We start from the raw sequence: 18,935 nt of genomic DNA on the forward strand, positions 1-18,935 counted from the left end.
AGAATTCTTATTTAGTTACGGAACTTCAGTTGTCATTTGAAAATTCTTATTAGCAAGTGTACATCTTTGTGCATGTCTTTGTGCACGACTGTGCATACAATTCCCCGGACAAGGTGTTTGATGGTCAGGAAGATCCTGCAGAGGTACTTCCACAAGAGAGCCTGAAGGCTGAATGTTATGGTTTTGCAGTGATGGTGAGAACCCCTTGTGTGGGAAGACTTATGCCTTTTGTTTTAGTTTTAAACTGAATGGGCTATTTTACAAGATGATCATTTACAATAACTTGGAGGTAAGAACATTACTTTTATTAAAATGTATTTTTAGGCCAGAACAAAGATGAAAATAATTAAAAATCTGTTGTATGGTTCCCATGTTGGAAGAGGGGGCAGAAGAGAAAATGAATTGTCATCGGCAAAGAGAGCTCCCAAAGCTCTTCCTGTCCTATAGGAATCCTGTGTAGGGGTGCCTTACCACTAAGATAATGTGAAAGAGGTTCTATTGCCATATTAAACAATAAGGGTGAAATGGGCATCCTTGCCTTGTGCCTTTTTAGAACCTAATTGTGTCAGACAGATGGCCTGCTACAACTACCCTGGCCAAAGGTAAAGAATACATGCTGTTTATGAATTGGAAAAAAAGAGCCTGTGAAACCTAAGCGATGCATGACCAGGGACAGCCATTGGAAACTTACAGTATAGTATCAAAAGCTTTCTCAGCATCTAATGTAATGATAACCAAATCTTCCAAAGAGTGTAATTTCACATATTCTAATGTTGTAGGAGGCTTAGCATCCTTTGGTAAAGTCTGCTTGAGCTGGGTGGATCAGGGACAGCATATTAGCTAGCCGGGATGCTACAATTGTTAGGAGAATCTTGGAATCTACATTTAGAAGGGATATAGGATGGTAAGATCCAGGTTCAATAGGGTCTTCTTCTTTTTTCAAGATTAGTTTTATATACAGTATCTCACAAAAGTGAGTACAACCCTTAAATGTTTGTAAATATTTTATTATATCTTTTCATATGACAACACTGAAGAAATTACACTTTGCTACAATGTAAAGTAGTGAATGTACAGCTTGTATAACAGTGTAAATTTGCTGTCCCCTCAAAATAACTCAACACATAGCCATTAATGTCTAACCCACTGGCAACAAAAGTGAGTGCACCCCTAACTAAAAATGTCCAAATTGGGCCCAATTAGCAATTTTCCCTCCCCGATGTTATGGGACTTGTTAGTGTTACAGGTCTCATGAGTGAATGGGGAGCAGGTGTGTTAAATTTGGTCGCTCTCACTCTCTCATACTGGTCACTGGAAGTTCAACACGGCATCTCAAAAAACTCTCTGAGGATCTGAAAAAAGCATTGTTCTCTACATAAAGATGGCCTAGGCTATAAGAAGATTGGCAAGACCCTTAAACTGTTCTGCAGCACGGTGGCCAAGACCATACAGCAGTTTAACAGGACAACTTCCACTCAGAACAGGTGTCGCCATGGTCGACCAAAGAATTTGAGTGCACGTGCTCAGCTTCATATCCAGAGGTTGTCTTTGGGAAATAGATGTATGAGTGCTGCCAGCATTACTGCAGAGTTTGAAGGGGTGGGGGGGTCAGCCTGTCAGTGCTCAGACCACACGCTGCACACTGCATCAAATTAGTCTGCATGGTCTTGTCCCAAGGAAGTCTCTTCTAGAGATGATGCACAAGAAAGCCCGCAAACAGTTTGCTGAAGACAAGCAGACTAAGGACATGGATTACTGGAACCATGTCATGTGGTCTGATGAGACCAAGATAAACTTTTTGGTTCAGATGTGTCAAGCGTGTGGCAGCAACCAGGTGAGGAGTACAAAGACAAGTGTGTCTTGCCTACAGTCAAGCATGGTGGTGAGAGTGTCATAGTCTGAGGCTGCATGAGTGCTGCCGGCACTGGGGAGCTACAGTTCATAGAGGGAACCATGAATGCCAGCATGCACTGTGACATACTGAAGCAGAGCAGGATCCCCTCCCTTCGGAAACTGAGCCACAGGGCAGTATCCCAACATGATAACGTCCCCAAACAAACCTCCAAAACGACCACTGCCTTGTTAAAGAAGCTGAGGTTAAAGTTTAAGGAAGCTGAGGGTAAAGTTTTTGGACCCCGACCTAAACCATATTGAAGATCTGTGGGGCATCCTCCATCAGAAGGTGGGGGAGCGCAAGGTCTCTAACATCCACCAGCTCCATGTCGACATGGAGGAGTGGAAGAGGACTCTAGTGGCAACCTGTGAATCTCTGGTGAACTCCATGCCCAAGAGGGTTAAGGCAGTGCTGGAAAATAATGGTGGTCACACAAAATATTGACAATTTGGGCCCAATTTGGACATTTTGAATTTGGAGTGTACTCACTTTTGTTGCCAGCGGTTAAGACATTAATGGCTGTGTGTTAAGTTATTTTGAGGGGACAGCAAATTTACACTGTTATACAAGCTGTACACTCACTACTTTACATAGTTGCAAAGTGTCATTTCTTCAGTGCTGTCACATGAAAAGATATAGTAATATATTTACAAAAATTTGAGGGGTGTACTCACTTTTTGTGATATACTGTATGCCTGATGTCCCGATGGTGGATAAGGGCCGCCTTCCCAGATCCTGTTATGAACCTCTAGTAGGGTAGTAGAAATCAGGTCTGGAGTCAATTTATAAAATTCTAGCCATCTGGACCTTGAGCCTTGCTATTTGCTACCTTTTTTAATAGCCATGGAAACTTCCTCCTGAGTTATTGGGGAGATTAGTATTTATAAATGATCTGCATCTATCTTTGGTAAATGGATGTAATCTAAAAATTTAGAAGCTTCGTCTAGGACAATAGGTTCAGCTGCATACAGTGAAGACTAGTATGTTTCTAGATTTTGTTAATGGTTTTGGGGGAAGAGAAAAGAATTCCTCTAGCAACCTTCAATAATTTGAGTCGGATGATAAGGTTCCTTGCATAACTGTGCTAATAATTGACCCTTTTTATTTCCGTGTTCATAGAACTGAAGGTCTCTGTGAAAAAGTTTAAGTCAAATAATTGCTTGGCCTCGTGCCAAAGTTTCCTATGGTCTGGAGTATTCTGTTGGTTCAAAAAAGTTTGTACCCTACAAAGTCTTTTACTATCCACCTGGTATTGATTAAGGGCATTTTTCTTATAGAAGGACACATAGGAAATTACCTTGCCTTGTAGGAAAGCTTTACCAGCTTCCAAAAAGCGGGTTAGGATTAGGGATGACCAAACTTTTCAAAAGTTCGGTTCGGCCAGAACATCCGAACTTCCCGAACTTGCCCGGATTTCAGAACCCCATTGAAATCAATGGGACCCGAACTTCGGTAATCAAAAAACACCATTTTGAAGCCCTAAAACCCAATAAATGCCCCTAAAAAGTGCCTAGGGTTCTGGGTCATGCCCCAGGGACTATTAATCACACAAAAAAAGTTCTTAAAAATTGTCATTTTTGATAGAGAGCCAATTATTGAAAAAAAAAAAAAAAGAGAGATTTTTGGATTTAGTGTCTGGGGGGTCTAAAAAGTGTACCTGTGAAGTTTCAGCTCTGTAGCATGTCCAGAACCATAAAAAAAATAAAAGATCGTTTGTTTATGTCACTTATAGAACAGGTATTTGGCTCCGCTATTTTCACACCTTGCCGGTTTAGTATCAAGCGTTTTTTTGGGCATTTTTTGGGGGTTATTGGAGGCAGGCATAACATCAGAACTTCTGTGTAGGGGTATATATACACACATACTTATATGTACAGTATATATACCCATACACATATATAGGTGTGAAAGTAGCAGAACACTATACTTGCGCTAATGAAATAAATAACACCAATATGGCCCCGCTCCTATCACACCTATATATGTGTAATTGTAAAATACATATAAGTGTGTGTGTATATATATATATATACCCCTATACAGAAGTTCAGATGTTTTGCCTGCCTCCAAAGAACCCCAAAAAATGCCCAAAAAAAACCGCCCAGGTGTGTTTTTGCAGCAGGCGTTTTTTTGGCATTTTTTTGGGGTCTTTGGAGGCTGGCAAAACATCTGAACTTCTGTATAGGGGTATATATGTACACACACACTTATATGTATTTTACACTTACACATATATAGGTGTGATAGGAGCGGAGACCTATTGGTGTTAATTATTTCATTAGCGCAAGTATAGTGTTCTGCTACTTTCACACCTATATATGTGTATGGGTATACAGTGGGTACGGAAAGTATTCAGACCCCCTTAAATTTTTCACTCTTTGTTATATTGCAGCCATTTGCTAAAATCATTTAAGTTCATTCTTCTTCCTCATGAATGTACACATAGCACCCCATATTGACGGAAAAACACAGAATTGTTGACATTGTTGCAGATTTATTAAAAAAGAAAAACTGAAATATCACATGGTCCTAAGTATTCAGACCCTTTGCTGTGACACTCCTATATTTAACTCAGGTGCTTTCCATTTCTTCTGATCATCCTTGAGATGGTTCTACACCTTCATTTGAGTCCAGCTGTGTTTGATTATACTGATTGGACTTGATTAGGAAAGCCACACACCTGTCTATATAAGACCTTCCAGATCACAATGCATGTCAGAGCAAATGAGAATCATGAGGTCAAAGGAACTGCCTGAAGAGCTCAGAGACAGAATTGTGGCAAGGCACAGATCTGGCCAAGGTTACAAAAAGATTTCTGCTGCACTTAAGGTTCCTAAGAGCACAGTGGCCTCCATAATCCTCAAATGGAAGACATTTGGGGCGACCAGAACCCTTCCTAGAGCTGGCCGTCCGGCCAAACTGAGCTATCGGGGGAGAAGAGCCTTGGTGAGAGAGGTAAAGAAGAACCCAAAGATCACTGTGGCTGAGCTCCAGAGATGCAGTCAGGAGATGGGAGAAAGTTGTAGAAAGTCAACCATCACTGCAGCCCTCCACCAGTCGGGGCTTTATGGCAGAGTGGCCCGACGGAAGCCTCTCCTCCGTGTAAGAAACATGAAAGCTCGCATGGAGTTTGCTAAAAAACACCTGAAGGACTCCAAGATGGTGAGAAATAAGATTCTCTAGTCTGATGAGACCAAAATAGAACTTTTTGGCCTTAATTCTAAGCGGTATGTGTGGAGAAAACCAGGCACTGCTCATCACCTGTCCAATACAGTCCCAACAGTGAAGCATGGTGGTGGCAGCATCATGCTGTGGGGGTGTTTTTCAGCTGCAGGGACAGGACGACTGGTTGCAATCGAGGGAAAGATGAATGCGGCCAAGTACAGGGATATCCTGGACAAAAACCTTCTCCAGAGTGCTCTGGACCTCAGACTGGGCCGAAGGTTTACCTTCCAACAAGACAATGACCCTAAGCACACAGCTAAAATAATGAAGGAGTGGCTTCACAACAACTCAGTGACTGTTCTTGAATGGCCCAGCCAGAGCCCTGACTTAAACCCAATTGAGCATCTCTGGAGTGACCTAAAAATGGCTGTCCACCAACGTTTACCATCCAACCTGACAGAACTGGAGAGGATCTGCAAGGAGGAATGGCAAAGGATCCCCAAATCCAGGTGTGAAAGACTTGTTGCATCTTTCCCAAAAAGACTCCTGGCTGTATTAGATGAAAAGGGGGCTTCTACTAAATACTGAGCAATGGGTCTGAATACTTAGGACCATGTGATATTTCAGTTTTTCTTTTTAAATAAATCTGCAACAATGTCAACAATTCTGTGTTTTTCTGTCAGTATGGGGTGCTATGTGTACATTCATGAGGAAGAAGAATGAACTTAAATGATTTTAGCAAATGGCTGCAATATAACAAAGAGTGAAAAATTGAAGGGGGTCTGAGTACTTTCCGTACCCACTGTATATACATATAAGTATGTGTGTATATATACCCCTACACAGAAGTTCTTCTGATGTTATGCCTGCCTCCAATAACCCCCAAAAAATGCCAAAAAAAAAATGCTTGATACTAAACCAGCAAGGTGTGAAAATAGCGGAGCCATATCTGGTTGCCGAATTCCGAACTTTTTCAGCAAAAAGTTCTAAATTCGGCAGAAACCCCAAACAGCCAATGTTTGGGTCGAACCGATGGTCGACCTGAACCGTTCGATCATCCCTAGTTAGGATTTTTCCTGTGAAAGGCATTGCCAGTAGCATATTCTGAACAAGGGTCAATAAACATGCATTTAAAAGGTTAATTGTGCCCTAGATAAGATGGAAATCACCATTGCCTGACAGTATCCCGTGGGAGAAAGTTGTCTAGAACCAAAGAGATTGGGTCTGATATGACCAAGTCATGTATAGTAGAATTTCAAATGTTAGGGAGCAAAGAAGGTAGGGCAATCTGGCAGAAGAGTTATGGGAGTGTGAGTAGAAAGGGAACTCTCTATTTGGGATGGGCTAACGGTTCTGCCCAAGCATGAGCTCAGGCCGAACATTAGCTGTTCGCCTGTTCGACAAGCACCCGAATTATCAGGGTTTTTGAGTATTTGTTGGGCCCGCTGAATGACCACATTGCAGTGCACAGCTGCACAGTGCATTGGAAGCCCTGATTGGCTGAAGCAATGAAAGCTTTGCCCAATCAGGGCACAGAGCACTGTCTGGGACATGATTGAAAAAGTAATGATGACTCTATCCAATCATGGCTAAAAAATACACACTATAAAAGTATTCTTTCAATGGCGGCCATTTCTAGTGGGATATTGGCGTGGAGAGAAATAGAACAGGGCTCTGTTCAGTGCTACTAGAGAGTTAGAGTGCTATAGTGTGTTATTCTGATTCTATTGTCAGTGTAGAATATCAGTTTAGTGTAAATCTAGTGATCGTTTATTCAGTGTGAGTGTAGTGCAACCATTCATTTCTACTTTAGTGTCACTTTAGTGTAAATCTAGTGGTAGTTCAGTCAGTGTGAGTGTAGTGACCTGACCATTCAGGTTTACTGCATCATAGTTCAGTGCGTTAGTGCACATTTAACACAGTATATTTCTGTGTGTTAACGCATGTTGAACACAGAATATTTCGGTGCGTTATTGCACATTTAACGCAGTATTTTTCTGTGCAAAAGTGCCCATTTAACGCAGTATATTTCTGTGCGTTAGTGCACATTTAAAGCAGTATATTTCATTGCAATACTGCAGGTATAACACAGTATATTTCTGTGCATTAGTGCATGTTTAACACAGTATATTTCTGTGCATTAGTGCACGTTTAACGCAGTATATTTCAGTGCGTTGCGTACCATTTAACACAGTATATTTCTGTGAGTTAATGCACAATTAATGCAGTATATTTCTGTGCGTTAGTCCAGTTTTACAGACATATTTCCACACCTTTATTACATTTTTGTAATAAGCACCTTCCCATCATGTCTGAGAAGCCAACAAGGAGAGGCAGACATTCCCATGGCACTGTAGAGGGGAGGGCAGCAGTGTATGTGTCGACAGGCAAAGGTGGACATGGTCAGTCCTCAGGCAGGGCATCATTTGTTCTGTTTAGTGACATTTACCCTTACTATCCAGCAACAGCATGCAGAGGAGGTAGTGGACTGGCTTACTAAACCATCCTCATCCTCCTAATCCTCCAAAGCAGCGACTAGTGCGCAGTCCACTGCAGCTGCCAGAGTGGCTAAATCTGCCTCCTTGTCCACAGCTATTCTTGCCATAGCCCCAGCATTAGGCATTGAGGAGTCAGTTGAGTTATTTGAACACAGCATCAGCTACTTGCACCTTTCACGATGCACAGTCATTACTTGATTTAGATGTTGGTTCTGAGGTTGAGGAAGGTAGGAACAAGAGCCTACAAAGAGGGGAGAACATTGATACACAAATTAGCAGTCATGTTCCCCCAGCGTATTGCCAAGTTGTCTCCAGTGGTAATGAGGATGGAGGAGAAAATTATTCTTTCTATTTTATGTTATTCTATATTAATTTTTTGTCTATTCTATTCTCTTATTTTCTATTCTATTCTTTTCTATTATTTTCTATTCTAATCTTTTCTATTCAAATTCATTCAATTCAAAATCTGAATTTCTTATTTTATTTTATTCTGTTCTATTGCTTTTCTATTCTATTCTTTTCTATTCTATTCTCTTATTTTCTATTATGTTCTATTCTATTTTAGTCTTTTCTATTCAAATTGTGAACAAAAAGGATTCCCCTATGTATGGGACTGTAAATGCCACTGAACACTGTGTTATGCATAAAATATCTTTATTATTACAAAATACATACAAAATAATAACATAAATCAATAACATCACAGGGCATAAAAATATGCATGCATATGACAGACCAAATACCGAACACAATAGGGGCGCTTAGGTGTACAAGGTGATCGTGGAACCGGAACCGACCCTACGCGTTTCGGGCAGAAGAGCCCTTCTTCAGGGGTCAACCAAAGCTCCAGATACAATACCTAGTATATCCTTAGCGTCTATCCCTATGGATTGGATTGGTCTGTCAGCTAAAAGATGGTATTGCTACCATTAGGAGGAATGCCCAAATTCCCACAGACCCGTTCCAGGGCTGCGAAGTCCGTGAGAGTATGAGAGAAGTAGAAGCATCTGCCCAGAGGAACCAGGAGGGCACCACGATGACCGGCAAAAAAATTGGCTCAGTATAAACTACTCCCGTAAGGAGGAGAGGGATATATCCATGTAGCAACCTGTATTATACAGGAAGGATGAGACCACAGAGGGTCCAGTATAGTACAAGTAGTAATAATCTTGTATGGGTAAGATCAAAGTGTATGTGTATCTGTCTCCTATCTTGCTATGGGCTTGGCATCCTCTACTGTAGAGGGGCATGTATGTCAGAGGTGTTTAGCCAGGTGTCGTCTTGGGGCCCATAGTTCTTCCATCTAACCAAGTACTGAAGTCTTCTTCTGTAGATACGAGAATCCAGAATCTCTTATATCTCGTATTCTTCTCCACCTTCAACTTGTACAGGAGGGGGAGGTGGAATATTAGGCCTTATTCCTTGGTCCGGAACATGGGGTTTTAGTAGCGACACATGGAAAATGGGATGGATTTTTAGGTCCATTGGCAATGTAAGCTGCACTGCAGCTTTTCCAATAAGTTTCTTGATTGGGAAAGGTCCCAAGAACAGAGGTCCAAGCTTTTTGCTAGGGATCTTCAGTCTCAGGTTTTTTGTTGAGAGCCAAACGAGGTCCCCGATATTATACTGTGGAGAAGGTCTTCTACGAAGATCATAGTACTTCTTTTGTTGACTGTGAGCGTGTGCAATGGTAGTATTTAGTAAACCCAGAGAATCCTTTATTTGGGTAAGATAGTCTGAGGCTACTGGGTTATTTGAAGGAAGGATGCGTGGAGGGAGAATAGAGGGATGGAACCCATAGTTCAAGTAGAACGGACTCTGCTTGGTTGTACTGTGAGTTGCGTTGTTGTAGGCAAATTCTGCCAGGGGGAGAAGATCCAACCAATCATCCTGTTGGTAAGAAGTGTAACAACGTAAATACTGCTCGATGCATTGGTTGACTCTCTCAGTCTGTCCGTTGCTCTGCGGATGGTAAGGAGAAGTGAGCTTCCGCTCAATCCGTAGTATGTGACATAGTTCTTGCCAGAATTTAGAAATAAATTGGGATCCACGGTCAGACAGAAGAGTTTTTGGGATACCATGTAATCTGAAGACATGTTTCATCAGGAGTTCTGCCGTTTGTTTGGACGAAGGTAGTCTGCGAATAGCAATGAAATGTGCCATCTTTGTCAGATGGTCCACTGACACCAAGATGGTATTAAATCCTTTGGAAGGAGGCAATTCTACGATGAAGTCCAATGACAAAACCTCCCATGGAGTTTGGGGTATTGGTAGACTGCATAGTAGACCGGATGGTCTCGTAGTGTCAATTTTGGACCTGGCACAGACATTGCATGAAGAGACGAATTTTTGTATAGATGTTTTCATGTCAGGCCACCAGAATTGCCGAGAAATCAAATTGAAAGTCTTTGTCATACCCATATGTCCTGCCATAGGCACATCATGCGATAATTCCAAGATCTTGGTGCGTAGGGTAGGTGGTATGTAAAGTTTGTCGTTGTAGTAGAGGAAGCCCTCTGCATCAGTATTTAGTTGTGGTGGGGGTGAATCCAAACTTATACCATGCAGAACCTCTTCCTTCAAGGAACGGACAACTCCAATAATGCGTTTGTGAGGTATTATAGGAACGGAAGGGATTTCAAAGTAGTTTTCTTCAGTTAGTCGTGATAGTGCATCCGCCTTTTTGTTCTTATCTGCAGGTGTGTAGGTCACTAGGAAGTTAAACCTTAGAAAGAATAGTGACCATCGTACCTGTCGATGCGAGAGAGTTTTGCTAGTCTGAAGATATTGGAGCTTTTTATGGTCCGTGTATATAATTATTGGTAATTGGGTGCCTTCGAGTAAATGTCGCCAATTCTCCAGAGCCAATTTTATAGCAAGCAGTTCCTTTTCACCCACGGGGTAATTTATCTCGGGACTGCTCAGGGATTTAGAAAAAAAAGTGACTGGATGAAGTGGTGAAGTGTGGGTAGGTCGTTGGGAGAGTATTGCTCCTACTGCCATGTTTGACCCATCTACCTCCAGAATGTATTGGAGGGATGGGTCTGGATGGCGTAATATGGGAGCGGAAGTAAACCTTGTCTTTAACAAGTGGAAAGCCTTATTTGCTTCTTCTGACCATTTAAATGGTATTTTTATGCTAGTGAGCTGTGTGAGGGGTCTCACAATAGCAGAAAAGTTTTTTATGAACTTCCTGTAGAAATTTGAAAATCCCAGGAATCGCTGTAGCGCCTTGCGTGTAGTTGGTGTAGGCCAATCCTGAATGCAGGATATTTTACTCATGTCCATCTCGATTCCTGTTTTGGATATGATGTAGCCTAGAAAGAGTACCTCATCTTTATGGAACAAGCATTTCTTCAGCTTCACATAAAGATTATGTGCAAGCAATCTCGATAATACAAGTCTTACATGTCTTATGTGTTCAGACAGGGTCCGTGAATATATAAGTATATCGTCCAGATATACCACAACACAGACATCTAGTAAGTCTTTAAAAATATCGTTTATAAATCGTTGGAAAACTGCAGGGGCATTGCATAGGCCGAATGGCATCACAAGATATTCGAACAATCCGTATCTAGTTCTGAATGCAGTCTTCCACTCATGTCCATCACGGATTCGAATGAGATTGTATGCTCCTTTCAGGTCTAATTTTGAAAAATAGGTAGCTCCACGCACCTGCTCAATGAGCTCAGGGATAAGCGGTAGAGGATAGCGATCTTTTATTGTGATAGCATTCAATTTCCTGTAGTCGATGATAGGTCTGAGACTTGAATCTTTATTGCGAACAAAAAAGAGTCCTGCTGCTGTGGAAGAAGTGGAAGGTCTAATAAAACCTTTTTCCAAGTTCTCATCCAAATAGGTTTTGAGATGGGCAAGTTCATCCTGTGAAAGAGGATAAACATGACCGAACGGCAATTTGCTATTTGGGAGTAGATCAATGCTACAATCATAGTCTCGATGAGGAGGTAATGCTTGAGCATTTTTCTCAAGAAAAACCTCAGAAAGATCCTGATAACATAGTGGTGCAATCTCATCTGTCACCACAGACAGAATCTTCCCGGAAAACGGGAGGTTACACGTTTCCTCGCAATAACAAGAAGGGAAGGTCAAGGACCGTTTCTTCCAATCTATGATTGGTTGGTGTGTGTGCAACCAGGGAAGTCCCAACACAATGGGAAAGTGGGGTGATGGTATTAAATCGAAGGTAGAAGTCTCCCTATGAGACTCGTTAATAGTGACTAGAAGTGCTTGTGTCTGATCGGTGATCGGACCAGAGGATAACGGAACACCGGTAATAAGACTTACTGAGACAGGTTTGAGTTTAGAAATAATAGGAATTTTATTTAAAGCAGCAAAACATATATCCATATAATTTCCACAAGATCCTGTGTCAATCATGGCCTTAGTAGTAATCCTGTTCTGGTCCCACTGTAATGTCAAAAAAACAGAAATGTAGGGGTTAGTGAATGAAGTTGTCAATCCTCCTAGAGAGACATGTGAACACTCACCCTTCTTTTTGTTGACTAGGGGACAGACGTTTATCTTGTGATCCGGGGATGCACAGTACAAGCAGAGATTTTCATTTCGTCTTTTGGCTTTTTCCATAGTTGATAGCGGTGGGCGTATGGTTCCTACCTCCATAGGAACGGCCAGACTCCGAGAGGAAACGGATAATGGCATTCCCATCTTTTCAGCCTTTCTTTCTCGTAGTCTTCTATCTATGGTAATACTGAGTTGTATTAATGCATCCAGGGTTTTTGGCAGATCCGCTCGGGAGAGCTCGTCCTTAACGGTTTCTGATAGGCCAAGCCTAAATTCGGTTTTCAGAGATGCATCATTCCATTCTGAATCAAGGGTCCATCTCTTGAACTCTGCGACAAAGTCTTCTACAGGCCTCCTTCCTTGTTTCAAGGATCTTAACTGAAGATCAGCAGTACTCTGCCTATTGGGGTCATCATATAGGCTAGTGAGCTCTGCCAGGAACAAGGCATAGGAGTTGAGAAGCTGGTCGTTTTTCTCAAAAAGGGAATCTGCCCAGGCTCGAGGATCGCTTGATAGGTAAGAAATAATAGTACAAACCTTAATGTGATCAGTAAGGTAGGTACGAGGTTTTAGCAAAAAAAGTAACTCACATGCGTTTTTAAATTCGTGAAATTTTTTGCGATCGCCTGTAAATACCAAAGGGGGATTTATCTTGGGTTCAGGGGACTGAGCAGAGGTAAGTTGTGTCAGACTAATTACCTGCTGCGACAGAGCCTGATTGTCTTCTTTTAATTCAGCAAGTGCGTGTATTAACGCAGATACTTGCTGTTTTAATTGTGTCACCTGAGTGGTTGTTTCTGCTGAATCCATTTTTGGTTCGTTCAATCTGTAACGCTCCTGCGTTTCTTATATGGTGTGGATTTTCAGCTGCAGAAATAGTTCCACGTCAGTAGTCATGTAAGAGATATGCTGAGATACCATTCCCAACCTCAATGACTCATCATGTGTGGAAGGTCTTATTTCAGCCAGTAAATACACACAATTAGCAAGCTGGTTCCTAGAGTGACTTTATGTATGTGGTAACACAATGATGAAGGTTGAGGGATAGGTTGAGTGGAGGTGGTAGGTGATAGACACTTGAAGGTGAGACAGTAGCAGATGGATGCAGGAAGGTTTAGCAATGTTGTATGATAGCAGATGATAGAATAGCAGGTGAACATACAAAAGAGATCAACCCAGTGCAGAAAAGTAGCAGTAGTCTCAAGAGCTAGCAATCTAGTTTATGCAGATGTGATAAACAGTTTTTACTATGCAGAGCTAGATAGTGTAAGCTTAGTATAAGTTTATAGAGAATTCCCCTGCGGGGTACTTAACACTATTAGTGATACAGCCGAAGGGTGGTTCAGGAGAGGCGGATGATCCAGTAGCGGGATACAGGGATCAGCGCAGCGAGGTTCCGTCAGCGAAGTAAGCTTGCAAGCATGGAAGCTTCAAGCAAGGTTAGCATCCAAGTAAGGGTGTTTGAACGAACACCTGTGAGTGAGAACCGGCGCTTTAAATAGCCATCTAGTCCGGCGCTGGGTGATGACAGCTCCAGTCTTAAAGGTGTATGCGCACCTTTCCAAAAGTAAATGGTGGGGCGCATACACTTGTGGAAAGTGTAATTTAGGGTACCAAAGGTACCGGAACATTACACTGTTATAGTGGGGGATAAGAATGTAGCTACAGACTGGGCGATCCAACCGTGTTAGCTTTGTTAATTCAGAGAAACCACCTCACATGGCTTCATGCTAACTTTAGACCCTGCGGCATCAGCTTCAGCAGCCATCTTTGGATCCGAGGCTGTCTGTTAGGGAGACAAGTGCGGGGAGCGTAATAGGGACCAGGAGCGGGGCTGAGGGAGCTACCACTCCCTTCGGCAGGGTACAGAGATGGTGAAGAAGTAATCCGGTGGTTAAGAAGCAGCCCCGGGGTAATAATAACCAAATATGGCCATATTTGGACAATGACATCAGCCACCATCTGCGCCCCTTTAGTAGGACTTTGCTATTTACATTTTTTGTGAACAAGTAGGGTTACTATGTACCCCTTTCTCATTTATGTGGGTGACTAGTAATAGGGTTTCCAGACTTTGTTAATCTTCCTGCCCATAGACCCCACAACCACTGAGCTAGGATTGAGTGGAACGGATGCTTGGAAACAAGGTGCTTTGCCAGGAGAGAAAATGTTAAAACTTTTCCCTTCTAAGCAAAGGGGCAGTGATAGCAGTGACATCACTCTCCAAAAATGTGATGTCAGTACTATCCTTGCCTCTTCTGTTTTATAACTCACAACAGCCCCTGACAAGGCTTCCCGTGTACAAGGCATGTGGCATGGTATGGTACAGTAGGTGGGGAGCATGCTCATGCCACTCCTATAATGACCAGCCAAGCTGCATGCTTAGATTTAGGGTCTGGCATGAATGTTTAGGGGGTACTTTTTTTTGTGAGGATCCCCCTGTTTTAAAATCTATTCCAGAAATTAAATTGCTACCATTCGATGCCACCAATAAATTGTTAGCAAATGACATTTCATTGCTGGCTCATTAAAAAAAAAAACACAGACCTCCATGTAATTTTTTTTTAAATAGAAGCCAGAAGGACAATGTATTTTGCTGGTAATTTGAAATATTTAAAAACATTTTTCCTTGGTAAATGTCAGTGCTTTTAAAAAATCACTGTTCTCGGCCTATTAGTCCAGGACATGGACATTTTTGATTTGGCAGATTCGGCTCCCATCGATTTCTTTAAAGTTTGCTAAACCTGGCTTAAAACCAACCTAGTGCAGTTTGGCTCATCCCTAGCTTAGATATACCTCAATTTTTAATAGGTAATACAGCTTGCCAATATATATATATATATATCTATACAGTATATATATATGTATATATGTATGTATACAGTGTTCAAAACCATCTGGTTTATTCAGCAGTATACAAAAAGTGGTAATGGTGTGCAAAGTAGCCCACAACAATCACATTTTACTCAAATAAGATCAGTTATAGGAATATTTCTCATTGGTTGTAGACTATCCTGGCTTCTTGTCCTGCCTGAAAGGGCCCTTTTAACATGTAAGTATAAAAAAGGTTTTTGAAAGTAATAATATATTTGGATGAGGTTATTCAGTTTAAATGGGTCTCATTCATAACTATTCTATAAAATACTACAAGATTCTCTTTAACTGTGTTTGAAGCATTATAATTTTAACCTTACGGCCTGTCTGATCCAAAACAGCAGCTGTGCAAAACTATCTGTGTATGGGAGCAATTTAAATTAAAATGGTGAAGAAGAAAGCTTGACTGTAACAGATTCTACTTGTTAAAGCTTTAATAGATGCACAAAACAAAGCTTTATTCTGCTACATACTGCCATAAATGCCTATGCCAGTGAGACATATCTTAGAGGTTTTAATTCTGCATGGAAAACCAGACTGCTTTGAAAAACAGCAATCTTCTTGCCTCCCCTAGTTTTGGCTCTACTATATCTGGTTGCGCAGAACTTTCAAAGCACCACCATATTGTAAAAAATGCCCTCTTAATCAGATTAGCTTTGGCTAACGTCCCAAATAGAGGCTGAAATGCAGTGCTTGTGGTTTCTCAACGGCTTACACTAAGCCTGCACCACGGAAATAATCTACTTTTTAAAACCAAGAAACAAATCGTCTGCACTGAGGACATGAGTCGTTGTCATTAGGGAGTGATTAGGCTCAACATTTTTATACTCTTGGGTCTCCAAGCTTCATGTTGAGCCATACATGGTTTTGTACTCATTTGAAAAAAAAAAATAATCTGGTGCTTATTGATTTCAAATTAAAATAAATATTATTTCAAATAAAATCATACAAATAATTGATCATGCAGCAGTTTGTAAATGTATATGTAATTATTTGTCTTTTGAAAACTACTTGCCTTTTTTTTAATTCTAGGGCTTACCCTTCCATCTTGAAGTCTTCTTCAGGCATAGAATACGTAAAATAGTTTGCAGTGAATACAGAAATCCCTAATCAGCTTCCAGCCTGAGAATAAGCTTTGTTTTATGCAATGCCAAGTACAAAATCAAAATTCTCTTAAATATAAACAGGTACCTCTTATGTTCACTGAATTGGACTGTAAAGCTTAGCACCCATGTGTATGGCCACCATGGTGCTTGTTGGGCAAAAGTAAATGAAATACGTGATTGAATGTAGTCCTTATGATGGTAACTAATGAAAGATGGAGGATGATATTGCTTAGGTGCTCACTAAATGTTTTCAAGTAGAATAGTCCATAATATCATCACCAAAACAACCTTTTTTTTCCTACTGTAGGGTTATTGGATAGAAAATATTTACTACTTTCCCATCTTCACATCTTATTCTTGATGTAGCACCCTACAAGGTAGGTGCTAGGTAAAGCATAGTGGGCCTTGGCTGCCTAACAGCAGGGCCATGATTTTCAGCTAGGCTGTCATGTCTCCCAGGTGTGGCTGTTGAGACTGGGGAATCTCCACAATGTGCTCCATGAGAGGGTTCTTATTGGGCAGTGGAGGAAACCCAGCCAATGGCACACTCAGGCCTGTATCTACCCCAGAAAGGCAAATGCTGCCGCACAGCATTCTGGGAGTGGGTATAAGTTTGAGGGGAGCACATGACGCAGCATCTTTGGTGGGAAGCAGAGTCCCAGGAGGGAGAGTATGGCGGTCTCTCCTCCTGTCAGAGGAATCGGGTGTTCCAGACGGCTTGCCTAGTGAGAGGGGACAGAAGGCTGAGCTGCAGAGAGAATCCGGTGCGGAGGACCAACGGAGAGAGAGAGGGGTCCAGTTTTAGGAAAGCATTACCAGTTCGTGTGTACTGCAAACTGCCCCCTGGGGTCTGCCTAGAGAGAGAGGAGACCACTCCGGTGAAGGTCATTGGGATCCAGGAGCCAGCTAGCCAGTGCAGGAGCAAGAGTAAAGGGGGTGCCAGTGTTGACCCTGAAGAGAAGCAAAGAGGGTGCCAGTGTGTGGACCCTGAAGTGTAGAGGGGTGCCTAGTGAGAGGACCCTGAAGTGTAGAGGAGGTGCCTAGTGAGAGGACCCTGAAGTACAGAGGGAGCGCCAGCGGTTGGGATTCTCTACTCTATCTTTCTCTATCTTAGTTAGTACTCTCAGTAAAATAATACAGAACACAGCTACTTGTGATTATCCTTGTAAACGGTGTCCCTCACAGGGATGTCCAGGGTAGCTCTGGAAACACAGGTAAATAGCTGGAGAGATATAAGGCCCAAAGAAAAAGGCCCACCTTATTGAAAGTAGAGTACTCTGGTAGCAATCAAAGAGGGCCTTCCCACAGCAGCGGGGTCTTTTCAAGAGATTTTGTGCTATTAGATTTTGTCCCAGCTGCCCACATGCTGATTCTGAGAGTTAAGGTCCTCTCCCCTGCATGTAGATCACTTGCACAGCTACCCTTCTTCATTAGGTGTGTCCTCTCTGAGCTGCTTAGGAATAGAAGCTGAAGAATTTATATCCCCTTGGCATCTCCAGGAACCCAGGCAATGGTAAGAAAAATAAATTAAAGAGGCTTGCAACTGCATCTGAGTAAATAAGCAAATTCGCTACACTTCCCTCCAATTTTCTGCAGCGACCATTCAAAATCATACTGCTTAAAATGTACGAGGGTCTCCCTAAGTTGTTTCTCTGAGAGTGTCTTAGGGGTTGAGTCTCAGTTTCATCTTCTGGGAGAAAAGAAAGACACGCAATTTTCTTTCGCTATGTCTGGAGTCAGCCACTATGTCGCTTCTCGGCCTTTTGGCTAAGATCAAGTGTAGTATCTGTTCTTATCAGTTGGTATGGGCCTTAGCTAGTACCAGTATGACCGAAACCCGGAGCGCTCTGAGTATTGAGGTATGGGAAGTAGGTCATCTGGGAAAGCATGTGGGGCCCGCCGCCTTCTGATTCGAATGGGTTGAACTGTCCTAACCAGTTTGAAGGGGCCGGGAAGCCGGTTCGGGGGGGCCGGTGGAACTGCTCCTGGATGTAATGGACTGAGGAATGGGATGGCGAGGGGGGGGCTTTCTCTCCTGGGTTGACCTGGCTTGTAGAGGGCCTGTCCCCAGTTGTAGGTAAGCTCTCCCCAAGCTGTCCAGGTTCTGATGTCTGCTGGTGGAGATAGGCTACATTTGGTCTGGCCGGGGGCTGAGATTGAAAAAGCCCGTAGTGTAAGTGCCCCTGGGGTGGCAGCCCAGGGGTGCCTTAATTTCTCACTGGTGAGGGGCAGCTCGCTGTGAGTTCTTTTGGCACCTTGGTCACTGCACTATGCACACCTTTTTCACACCTGCCTCTTGGGACAGGCCTTTTGGCTTGCACCAGAGGAATTTTTTATTCCGGCTGGAAGGCCTGCCTTGGTTCCTCACATGGCACCATTGCACTTTCCCCACTTCCCCTTCCCCACTTCTATGTTTTGTTTGTCTTTTTCTTTGGAGTCCGTCACCTGCACTATCACCTTTGTTTTCTTTATTTGCACAGACTGGAGTGTGTGGGTCCTCGGGCCCTGCCTTAAGTCTTGGGAGGGGGTGGATATGGCCTTTTGGCTTAGTTCGCCCTCTCCCATGGGGTCTCCCTTCGGGGGAGCCCTACTTAGTACTCGGTGGGGGCTGTTTCGGCAGTCCCCCTGAAGAACGGGGTCTGTCTGGTTTCGGCCAGACAGACCATGAGTACCTTATGTCCCCGTCAGGAGCCTTGCGCCCCGGGGGATTGAGGTTTCGGGTCCTACCTCTTCGGAGGGAAGACCATACGTTGTCGCACACCCTGTGCTTTTTTGTGTTACTCACTTTGTGTGTGTGCACTTTTTTATGCACCGGGTGGAGTCTTTTGAGTGTGTTGCTACGCTACGGGCTTTAAA

This window comes from Pelophylax lessonae (genome assembly GCF_965119305.1).
Source record: "Pelophylax lessonae genome assembly, chromosome: 5".
NCBI classification, from domain to species: Eukaryota; Metazoa; Chordata; class Amphibia; order Anura; family Ranidae; genus Pelophylax; species Pelophylax lessonae.